This window comes from Equus asinus, chromosome 7, assembly GCF_041296235.1.
Source record: "Equus asinus isolate D_3611 breed Donkey chromosome 7, EquAss-T2T_v2, whole genome shotgun sequence".
Lineage (NCBI taxonomy): Eukaryota > Metazoa > Chordata > Mammalia > Perissodactyla > Equidae > Equus > Equus asinus.
In genome coordinates this window covers 5205612-5217581 of record NC_091796.1, presented here as the reverse complement: position 1 = coordinate 5217581, position 11970 = coordinate 5205612, and the positions used below count along the sequence as shown (strand labels likewise).

Below are 11970 nucleotides of genomic sequence, written 5' to 3'. Positions count from 1 at the left end.
TTGTACCATCATCTGGGGGAGCACGCTTCAATGTTCAAATCGCAGCCCTCATAAAAAACGGGCGGGCGCCTGGGCCCACAGTGCTGTCCTGGTTCTTGCCAACTCTCCCCTCCCCACCCTGGCTGCTCCTCCGCTCCCTAAAAGCCTTTCTGCCTTGGAGAGTCCTCGGTGGGTGGTACGCCAAGAGGGGAACTGTCACAGCTGAACGCCTCTGAAAGCTCCCCGCCCTGGTGGCTCATGCATTCACTCTTCGAAAGCTTATTCAACTGCTGTTTCGTGCCAGCCGGTCGGGGCTTGTGCTCCCGCCTGCGCTGCGCCTGAATTTCACACATGCGTCCCGAGAGCAGGGATAACAGGAGATACCCCCGCCCTGATAATGGCTCGGTAGTTATCCCTCAGGAGCTAGCGTTTTAACCTTGTCTCTTCTGCAACTCGCCGGTTAACGGTCCATGGCTCAGTGGTAGAAGTCTCCAGGGATTATAAAACACCCGATTAACAAATGGCCACCCCTAGGGAGCCCTTTGGGTGCACCGCAGATATCCCCTAATGCAATAAGGATTGGGACCCTCGGGATCTGGGGTCACTCAGTCGACAGCAATAACGCCTGTTGGAGTTCCTTCTGTCTCACCAGCTCCCCCCCTCACCCGACCCCCCAGGGCACGCCAGCCAGAAGCACTACTGGGAATGTTTCCCAGGCTGGCTGTATCGAAACTTGGTCGTCTCATTACAAAATAGTTGTGAAGCACAGAGACATCCTAGGACGCTGCTGTAAAATCTTGACTTGGTGCAAAGTTGATTCCCTTTCCCCAGAATTTTTTGGGTGTGGGGGAGTGGGGTCGTCCGCAGGATAGGCAGGAATAGGAAGGAGAATGAGATAAAAGAAGTGTGAACATAGTCATGTAAAACCTAGGGATGAAAACTGCAGGGGGAAAGCAGAACTTAAAATCAAGATGAACAACACTAGGATTTGCAAAGTAGCTTTTACTTTTGTAAGTTTTAAAAATATGTTGATAATCACACTTCTTTTGGCATTTCATAAAGAAAAGTATACAGAAGAAAAAATATTATAATCCCACAGTAAAGAAGTCCTTTAAACATTCAGCATTGCTTTAATACAGAAGTTATAGTACTCTCTGGAGCCAAAACGAAATCCTTAGAATGCAGGGCTGCCATCCCATGGTGTGGCTGGCACGGCAGCACAAAGCCCTGGAGAGGCGATGGGGCTGAAGTCCACCAGCTCTCCACCCACCAAGCCCTTTTCCATCGGGGGGAACGCCTTTTGAGATTACCTGTCCACAGGGGCCTTTTCTGGGTGTTCACATGAAGGTGCCTTACAGGCCAGCTGGATGGCTAAAGATACTCCTCTAGAGCAGCAAAAAAATAACAAATAAATAATTACATTAACAACAAAATGTGAAGCTTTGGCTTGACGACCAAGAAGAAATGAGTTTGGTCTCATCTCCCAGGGATCCTGCTTGCTGCACATTGCTGCCACCAGCACAATTCTGCGATTCTGCTGTGTAATTCCGAATGACTGGCAGCCTTCATGGGGCCCCGCAGGTCAGGAGCAGGGGAATGGGCAGAGCTGGGGGAGTGGCGTGGCCCTGTGCCAGCTTCGTGTCCTGATTTGAACAGGTGTGACTCCTTAAAAGAATTGTATGAAATCCAGTAACTCTTTTCTCTCCTTCTTTTCCCAAACTATGAAAACTGAAGTGGTAATATTAGAAATGGCTGAGTACAGTGATCCCTCCAATCATACTTAATTTACACAGAAGTTCACCAGGAAGTTTTCCTTTGTCTTGAAGGAGACGGAAATTTAGCTCTGTATAACCACATGGCGCAGAAATCCTGGCAGCAGATGAAAGGCACCGGTGTTCTAGAGTCCAGGACCAGTGCCCCATGCCAGGGCTCAGGCACCCCCCACATCAGAGCAGAGGGAACATCGATGTAATCAAGTTTGTATGTTTCATTAAGCACTCAGACCAGACTGTGCCTCTTCATTTATTTTTTCCGTCAGACTAGAGGCTGTGTGAGGGCAAGGACCGTGTCTTATTTTCTGTTGTAATCCCAGCATCTAATCTGGCACCTACTACGAAGGACGTCCTTAAATATCTGCTGAAGAAATGGGTGGAATACATATTTCTAGCACATCCTCTAAAAGATCAGAAAACTTTGAGCACCCTGTGGAATTTTTCTTATGAAAGTGCTTTTATAAGATAAATATTTCTTTCTGATTTCCTGAGGCAAATTGAACAATCCGGACACATCGCAGAGTTAAGAATACGTTTGAACATATCCTTTGGGTTCTGAACTCATCTATTGGCAGTTGAACTTGTCACTGAGAACAGAATATGAATATTTTGCTTATAGGCCTTTATTGGAATAAAAAGTAAAATTCTATAGTTTTTATTCTGACTATACCGGACAACTAGGGTTATTAGTGCTCAATTCTGCTACATTTTTACATACATAGAGCTTATAAAAATATTTTTCTTCCTAAAAGGACTTTAACAACAATAAATATACCTATGTTCGTGTCGTTCTTGATATATTCCTGTACATTATCCCAGAGACCTGGCAGGGCAGATTGAACGAATGTCACCAGCTAATACTTCACGGCCAAGGGCATGGCCTTTTTATATACTCTGTTAGTGGGAGTGACAGGGTGAGAGGCCCACTCGCCTGCTTCTAGATTTGATATTCTAATTCTTATTTCGACGTTGGAATTGCTCGCTCTATAAGTGAGACTGTAAAATGTTTTATCCATGTCACAACCATTTACTGAAGTATCCTGCCCCATGCCAAGAAAGTTTCAAACATTCGTCAGCTTTACCAGCCATTTGCAAAAGTTATCATCAGAACAAGATTTTAACTCACGCTTAGCTTTGTTACAATCTCTCTTGCCCATCCGGCGGTGGCCACCACGTTTGTGCAATGGCGAAAGTCCAGAAAAGGGGAGGCTGCCTTTCAGAAGTGGGCAGGTTTCTGATCACCTGTGGGGTTATGGGTGAGGGAGGGCAAGCCTGAAGAAAACAAGTGGTAGCCAAACTCCCCTCCCCACTCAAAAAAAGTCACTGCTCAAACACATGCCACCTTTCTGAAGAAAGGTCAACTACACCATCATTTGGGGTTACTTTATCCAGATCCTTCTCTTACTTTTCTCTTACGTGAGATTAGCCCCATTTTCTTTTTTTTTTTTTTTTTTTTGAGGAAGGTTAGCCCTGAGCTAACTGCTGCCAATCCTCCTCTTTTTGCTGAGGAAGACTGACCCTGAGCTAGCATCCATGCCCATCTTCCTCTACTTTATACGTGGGATGCTTACCACAGCACGGCGTGCCAAGCGGTGTCCAGTCTGCACCCGGGATCCGAACCGGTGAACCCCGGGCCGCCGAAGCAGAACGTGTGAACTTAACCACTGTGCCACCGGGCCGGCCCCAGCCCTATTTTTAAATGAGAGTTTTGTTTGGAGTGGAAGGAGAAGTTATTTCACAGTTTGGTTCTACGCTGGGTGGGGGATCCGGGTATGGGTCTCTCTGGGAGTCCTTTACAATCAGAGACCGGAGTTCCAAGAGGTGAGGAGACAGGAGCTTAGAACGGTGAAAGAAAGCATGGCTTCTAGCACAATTTTACTGAGAGTCCCAAAATCATCTAGTTTATAAAGCTCAATAACTGTTTTACCCTGATTCAGGAGAATTAAGGATTCTTGAAGGACACAGGCAAAGATGTAGTGTCAGGATACTCTTTACAACACAGTTTATAACAGCAACAAGTTGGAATTAACCTAAATGTGTGTAATAGGGATTGGTTCAATAAACTTCAGTCATCCACACATGGAAAAATGTATACTGTCACCAAAAATTGTGACATGAAGTCTACGTTGATAGGAATGGGATCATAGGAGAAGTTGTCATTACTCTTTGCCCTGCACCCTTCCCTTCTCATGGCACACCCCATGTTTCCTTGGGGAATCACATCCTTTCATGCTCAGTCCCTGTGGCTTGTCCCCATCAGCAGTGGGGGTGGGCTTGTGAGACAGCCTGTTGAGGAGAGTGTCAATTTTCCCAGCCCTGGGGCTGGTTAGGGGCCAACCAAGCTCCAGGGGGCCAATGGGACAACGAGAGCCAAAAGGACTCAGTTCTCAGCCTGTGTTGGAACAACTGAGAAAGAGAAGACTTCTTTGCCCTGCGGCTGCCAGGGTCTGCAGATGTGGTGCCAGGGGCCACAACAGGGAGAGTCTGCTGGAGAGTAAGACCAGCCTCCAGGAGGGAGGGGGATGGAGAGCGGGATTCCTGAGGACTTCATTGGAGCGCTGACTTTTCAGTTACCCAATGGATAAATTCCCTGTGTGGCTAAGCCAGTTTGGGCTGGGTTTCTGTCATTTACAGTAGAAAGAGTCTTGACCAGTTCTGACATTCATGACATGGCAATGGGTGAAAAAGCAGGTTTCAAAACATAATATTCCACCTTAGTTTTTTTTATGTGTATCATATATTTATGTATATACACAAAAAATTCTCGAAAGAGACATCAAAATGTTTATAGCGTTAACCTGTAGGTGGAGGAATGACAGGCGATTTTTATTTTATTCTTAAGACAAGCATGAATTATTTGTGTAATGAAAAACCATTGTTATTTACAGAGATGAATTACTGGAAGAGAAGCGGACATCAGAGCTCTGGCATCGGTAGCTTCTGGTCTCAAGAGCTGCTGTGACACCGGATGTCCGAGAGATGCAGCCCTTGGCCATCCTGAACCACTTCGAACGTGCTCTTGCCTCGTCTTCTGTGGTCTCCCAGCCTCGTTCATTTTTCGTAATAATACTTAACATGGTAGGAGTTCATTCATTCTATAAAGATGTAGAGATGAATGAAGCAGGGTCTCAGCCCTCCTTTAGTGGGAACAGATACTCTACAATTTGGAATTCTCTGTAGAAGGATATGCTGTATCTCCTTTCCTCTCTGTTCTCTCCTGTGACCCCTGCCCCCCGAGGGACCCTGCGAAAAGACAGGTCTGCAGCTGCTGCTGCCAAACCTGTGCTGGTCCCAGGACCACCTGCTAGGTCTTGCACGCCAAACGTACACAGGGATCCCAAATGGACTCCAGTGGGGGACATTATAGTGGAAGGGTTGTGGGCCAAGCCATAGGATTATATAATTTTTCCTCCCTTTCATCTTTATCATCTTCTAAGGGCCAGAGAAAGCCTCTCGTCATCTGCCCAGAAACTCGGGACAATGGCTCTTGCCTCTCACAACTCTTGCATGGCAAACGAACACAATTTCCTCCTTTCTAAGGACAAGTGGCCTCCTTGATCAGAGATCCTCCACACTGTGGGTTCTCAGATTGCTGGGTTATAGTCATCATCATTATTTTTTAAACAGATTTATTGAAGTATAATTTACATACCCTAAAATTTTCTCTATTTTAAGTACATAATTCAGTGATGTTTAGTAAATTTACAGAGTTGTGCAACCATTACCACCATCCAGTTTGGGAACATTTCTATCACCCCATAAAGATCTCTCTTGTCCATTTGCATTCACTTCCTGTTCCTACGCTCAGCCCCAGGCAGCCACTAATCTGTCTCTATAGATTTGCTCTTTTCTGGACATTGCATATAAATAGAATCATATAATAGGTGTTTTTTGCACCTAGCTACTTTCACTTAATATTTTTGAGGTTCATCTAAGTTGTAAATGTATCAATACTTCATTCCTCTCATATTATTGGACAGTAATCCATTGTATAGATATGTGACATCTATTCAGTTGATGGACATTTGAGTTGTTTCTACTTTTTGGCTATTGTGAATAATGCTGTTATGAATATTTATGCACATGTCTTTATGTGGACATATGTTTTTATTTTTCTTGAATTCCTAGGAACGGAATTGCTGGGTCTTACAGTAAATTTATGTTTAGCTTAAGAAACCGCCAAACTGTTTTCCAAAGTGGTTGGACCATTTTACATTCTCAATAGCAATGTACAAGGATTCCAGTTTCTCTACATCCTCTCCAACACTCGTTGTATTGCTTATAGCCATTGCAGTGGATGTAAAGTGGCATTTCGTTGTGATTTTAAAGTGCATTTCCCTAATGAAGAGCCACCATTTTTATTTTCAATGGCTCCACAAGTCATGTAATCCTTCTTTTGTTGTCTTGAGATCAGGTCCTTTTATGGTGGAACCACATTTTAGGACCGTTAGTCCAGGTTCTGTCCCCTTTGTGGCACTGCTTGGTTTGAGAAAGTGAAGGAGCTTGCGTGAGAAATAAGGAAACCATGGCTTGTCATGGATCTGTCAGTGGAGCTGAAACTCAAGAAAGTAGAGCGCCTGTTTCCTTTGTGGGTACTATGGAAACTCAGCTCACAGAACACACACGAGCAGTGTTTTCCTTTGATCTTAGAACACCAGCGATATTGGTTAAGGGCTGTGATTGAAATCCTGCAGGCACTCAACGTTATTTCCCATACTGTTTTGGATGTAGTACATCCAGAACCACCCACTGCAGTCTTTGCTGTGCTGTTCTGCTGATGCCTTTGTTGTTTCTTGAAGTTTGCCAGAAATCTTCGCACAAAATGAATCACTGTGTTCCTCACAGGGCTCGCCTTGGACTTATAAGCGTCTGAGGTTTCCTAACCACCCACAGTTGTACCACATTGTTTGAGACAAACTTTAGGAAATGTCTAGCCTTTTTTGGCCTCCCTTCTCATATTTTCATTTCCACTCAAGACACAGCTGCTTGTTGGGATTTCCCTCCAGTGCAAGAGGAGAGATGGGAGTAACCACGCTGATGCTAATCCTTCTCGCTCTCACCCTGAATCCTTTTTCCAGCCCACACTTTACACACAGTGCTGTCTTCATGTGAGCACATGTGAAAGATCCGTATCACACCCATACCATTCACGTGAAAGCACCTCACAGGGAAAAAAACGCATCATGCCACTTGGCCTTGAGATGCCTACACAAGGGTCTTTAGGAAAGGACGACTTCCCAGAATTTGTTATTTCCTTTTTGGCAAATAACATGCAACGCTGCACAGTAAAGCATGCCTGAAATGGTCCGCAGCTGTAACTGCTCACCTAACGCCGAACTGGGTCCAATGAAGTGGATCTTTTTCACCAGCAAATCAAAGGCCCTCAGCTCGCTGATGGGTCTAAGCTGTTAGCATCGGAAAAGACTAAATGCCTTGGCTGCAGCTACTTTGCCATATAAACATCCTGAAGATACTAATCATTCTGGAATTAGATTCTACTTACCAAGGAATTAGGTGGTTATTAAATGTCAGCGTATGAGAAGCCATAGTGTCAAATCACCCCCACACTCCCTCAGCCCTGTTAATCTTGGCTCTCCAAACATTGTTGAGAGACAGCAGTGGCTTTGTTAATGACGAGATTGTATTATTACATAGAAGAGGTTGTGCCACCTCAACCCTGCTTCCCAGAATGCGCGTCTTGACCTTCTTTAGCCTCAGATGTCTTTCACCTTTTCTGCTCAAATACACTCCTTCTGAGAGCCCTTAAACCCACCAATGACGTCATCATTCACCTAGCAACCTCCTAGGCCAGAAACCCAGGATGATCCTTGGTCCTACCCCTCTCTCACACCCAACACTAGACTTTATTAACTAGACTTTATTTTCCAGTTTTAGGTTCACAGCAAAATTGAGCAGAAAGTACAGAGATTTCCCCAGCTCCCACATGTACACAGACTCCCCACTATCAACATCCCCCACAAAGTGGTACATTAGTTATAATTGATAAACCTACATTGACATGTCGTTATCACCCAGAGTTCACAGTTTATATTAGGACCCACTCTTGGTGTTGTACATTCTATGGGTTTGGAAAAATTTATAATGACATCTGTCCACCATTATAGCATCACACAAAGCCGTTCCAATGCCCTAAAAACCCTCTGCGCTCCACTTATTCTTCCCTCGCTCTCTCTCACCCCTGGCGACCACTGCTCTTTTACTGTCTCCGTAGTTTCGCCTTTTCCAGAACGTCATGTAGTTGGAATCATATAGTATGCAGCGTTTTCAGATTGGCTTCTTTCACTTAATAACTTGCATTTAAGCTCCCTCCATGTCTTCTCATGGTTTGATACTCGTGTTTTTTTGGTTTGATAGCTCATTTCTTTTTTGTCGATAGCTCATTCCTTTTTTGCACTGAACACTACTCCACTGTCTGGCTGAACCACAGTTTATTTATCCACTCACCTACTGAAGGACATCTTAGCGGCTTCTAAGTGTTGGCAATCATGAACGAAGCTGCTATAAACATCCATGTGAGGATTTTTGTGTGGACACAACTCCTTCGGGTAAGTACCAAGGAGCACTACTGCCGGATCACATGGTAAGAGTACGTTTAGTTTTGCAAGAAACTGCCAGCTGTCTGGCAACATGGCTGTACCATCTTGCCTTCCCATCAGCAATGGACGAGAGTTCTTGTTGCTCCACATTCTTGCCAGCATTTGGTGTCGCCAGTGTTTTAGATTTTGGCCATTCCGGTAGGTGCGTAGTGGTGTTTCGTTGTTGTTTTAATTTGCATTTCCCTGATGACATATGAGTGGATTTTTACAGTGGGGATTGTAAGCACATGCTTAGGGCACAAGAGCAGCACAAAACCTCAAAATACTTGCTGAAAGGACTTAATTTTATTTTGGATATATGATGCAAAGCAAAGAAATAATTATCATGGGGAAAGCTAACTCTGTTAGACTTCTATGCATTCAATTTACATTTGAGAGTTATTTTTATGCTGACTTAGTTATGGGGGAGTGCCAAAATCCTTTCAGTGCTTTGGGCCACTAACGGTCTTAACCAGCCCCTCAGCCCTCACATTCAGTCAAAAGTCCTGTCCAGGCCTCCACGACGACATCCCGTCCCCTCCTGAGCTATGAGTTATTTTCCTGGACAAGGAAGCTGACTTCCATGCTCCAGCTCAAGGGTCACTTGAATGCTCTGTGAAATGATCCCTGCTCGTGCCATTCCCGCCCTCTCCTGCACAAGCGGCTCGCTGTGGAGCCCCTGGGTCCTCCTTCATTCCTGGTGGCCCCTGCTCATCCCTCAAGACCCCCCTCCAATCCCACATCCTCAGGGTCTCACCTGACCCCCCTCCCCTCTCCCCACCCCATCACTGTTTAAACACCCTCCCACAGTGCTTACCTGATTGTGTATGTGTGTTACAAATCTAGCTCTCCCACTGAACGGGGGACATCTTGGGAGAAAAGCAGGGTCTCACTCATCGTGAATTCCTCGGCGTCCAGCCCCCTGTTCTGCCAGCCCTTCTCATTTCCCCCAGCCTTGAGATTCAGAATCAGTAGAAAGTCCTTCGGAATACTTTACAGACAGGAAACTTGGGGCAGACAGCATCCCAAAAGATGATAAAAGGAAATGAAGCAGCTTGGGGAGAAGTTGGCTAAAGAATTACCACATTGTTTCTACAACGTCTCCATGGCTACTTCTGCTGCAAACACACAGAAACGAGAAACATTCTCATTTCTTAAGGCCTCCTCTTCAGATCCCACCACCAGCTATGACTTTTACAGAACTAAATGGAACTTCACACAGAGCAGGAAAGGGAGTCACAGGATGACTTCCTAAATCATTATGCACTTTGATAAGTTTTCTAGAGAATTTTGGCACTGAAACAATGAGCAAAGGACAAAGATAGTTAAGGATAAACTATGAAAGTGGTCCATAAATAGATTAATGGTATTATATATTTTTCTTTGTTGATACTAATTTTTAATAATAAAACAAGTGGCTGAAAGATATATAATTTCCCATTAGAAAACATGATTTTTTAAAAATTGTGGTAAAATATACATAACATAAAATTTACCATTTTAACCATTTAATACCTTTTTACCTAGTGGTATTAATTACATTCACAATGTGATGCAACCATCACCACTACCCATCTTCATAACTTTTTATCCTAAACTGAAACTCTGTACCTATTAAACAGTAAAAACGATCAAACACTCAACTTCCCATTCCTCCCTCCTACCAGCCCCTGGCAACCACCGTTGTGCATTCTGTCTCTCTGAGTGTGACTACTCCAGGTACCTCACACGTGGAGTCATACAGTATTCATCTTTTTGTATCTAGCTTATTTCACTTAGCATAATGTCCTGAAGGTTCACCAATATTGTAGCATGTGTCAGAATTTCCTGCCTTTTTAGGGCTGAATAATATTCTGTTGTATGGATATACCACATTTTGCTTATCCACCAATCTGTCAACAGACGTTTGGGTTGGTTTCACCTTTTGGCTATTGTGAATAATGCTACTATGAACATGGATGTACAAAAATCTGTTTGAGTCCCAGCTAGAAAACATGATTTTTTTTTTAAGGAAGATTAGCCCTGGGCTAACATGTGCTGCCAATCCTCTTCTTTTTTGCTGAGGAAGATTGGCCCTGAGCTAACATCTGTGCCCATCTTCCTCTACTTTATATGTGGGATGCCTGCCACAGCATAGCTTGCCAAGTGGTGCCATGTCCACATCCAGGATCCGAACCAGTGAACCTCAGATTGCCCAAGCAGAACGTGCATACTTAACCACTGCACCACTGGGCTGGCCCCAATTTTTTTTTTTTAAGGTATGCTTTTTCGTGAGGAATATTGGCCCTGAGCTAACATCTGTTGCCAATCTTCCTCTTTTTTTTTTTTTTCTCTTTCTCCCCAAAGCCCAAGTACATAGCTGTATATCCCAGTTGTAAGTCATTCTAGTTCTCCTATGTGGGATGCCGCCACAGCATGGCTTGATGATTGTTACATAGCTCCACACCCAGGATCCGAACCAGTTAACCCCAGGCCACTGAAGTGGAGCCTGCAAACTTAACCACTCGGCCACGGGGCTGGCCCCCATGATGGTTAATAAAGGAAAATATCAAGTGAGAATGAAAGTGAGCCCTCTGATAAAGCGTTGTTGCCTCTGTGAAATCAGAAAACAGATTCTCTGTGAAGCACTGATTATAGCTGTTCTGATTACAACTAACCTATGCCAGCAATGTTTTTAAAAAGTTACAAAAACTATATTCTATGTGCTTGCCAAGGTACAGGATTACTCAGGAAGAAAATCCCATACAACGAATGCCAGTCAATGCAGGTAATCAAGTAACGCTAGCCAAAAATCAAACAAACAAAAAGTTGCCGTTCATCTGTGCAGACCCATACACTCAACCCTTCTTTACTTAATTCCCCACTGCCAGCCTTCCCCAGCACTCAGTGTCTCCAGTCTCACTGCCAAGTTCTTTTCATCTTATCGTGTAATTTTTTCCCTTCTTCACTCACTCCTTCTGCCAAATGCACACCCTTTTCTTTTCCAGATTGCTGTTTTAATGGGAAAGATTTGCTGAGTTGTCTACAAGCGGTGCACGCCCCTTCCCATCATCCTTGTCTTGGATTGTAAATCCCAGGAGGGCAAGGAAGGTACCAGTTTTACTTACTTTGAGTTGGGAAGTTTTCCTGCTCCTCCCAGCATGAGTGGGTGTGTGGGCGTGGCGAAGGGAGCCAGGGTGAGGGTCTCTGACCTGGGCCTGATCTCCATGGGTTTGTTGCTTCTACTCCATCAGAGAGTAAACATCTCTTCAGCGTAGTGAATTAGCTTGTCTGGCTATGGTGCAATCAGAAAGCAGATTTCCGGGTGTTTTTTTTTTTTTTTTTCCCACAACATATAGTGTTTTCAGTATTCCTGGCGCCTGACATTTTTGGCAACTCTCCCAGCTTAGTCACTTTCAGTGCTAAACAATAGCCTCTTTTCTAGGTAGTAAAGGGGCTAGTCCGGTTAAACATTAGAGACCCAGAGTTCATTTACAAGTTCTCTCCTTTCCTGGCCCAGGTCAGCCTCAGACCAGAAGATCTGCGCTGGCGAGCGGGTGCATCTCTTTTCTCTTCATTCTTAGACCCCTCCTCCCTGCTTGCAAGCAGTAATGGTTAGATTTCCTCCCTTCCAGTCCTCATGT

At 44.5% G+C, this 11970-nt stretch overlaps 1 long non-coding RNA gene across 1 annotated transcript; it reads right to left on the bottom strand.

Annotated features, from left to right (window-relative positions):
- Nucleotides 1-623: 623 nt before the first annotated feature.
- On the bottom strand, nucleotides 624-11603 carry LOC139045630 (uncharacterized). The gene is made up of 3 exons (XR_011504357.1): nucleotides 9165-11603; nucleotides 3323-4846; nucleotides 624-2993 (listed from the first exon to the last, which is right to left on the bottom strand). It is a non-coding gene; the product is annotated as an uncharacterized lncRNA (long non-coding RNA).
- Nucleotides 11604-11970: the final 367 nt, after the last annotated feature.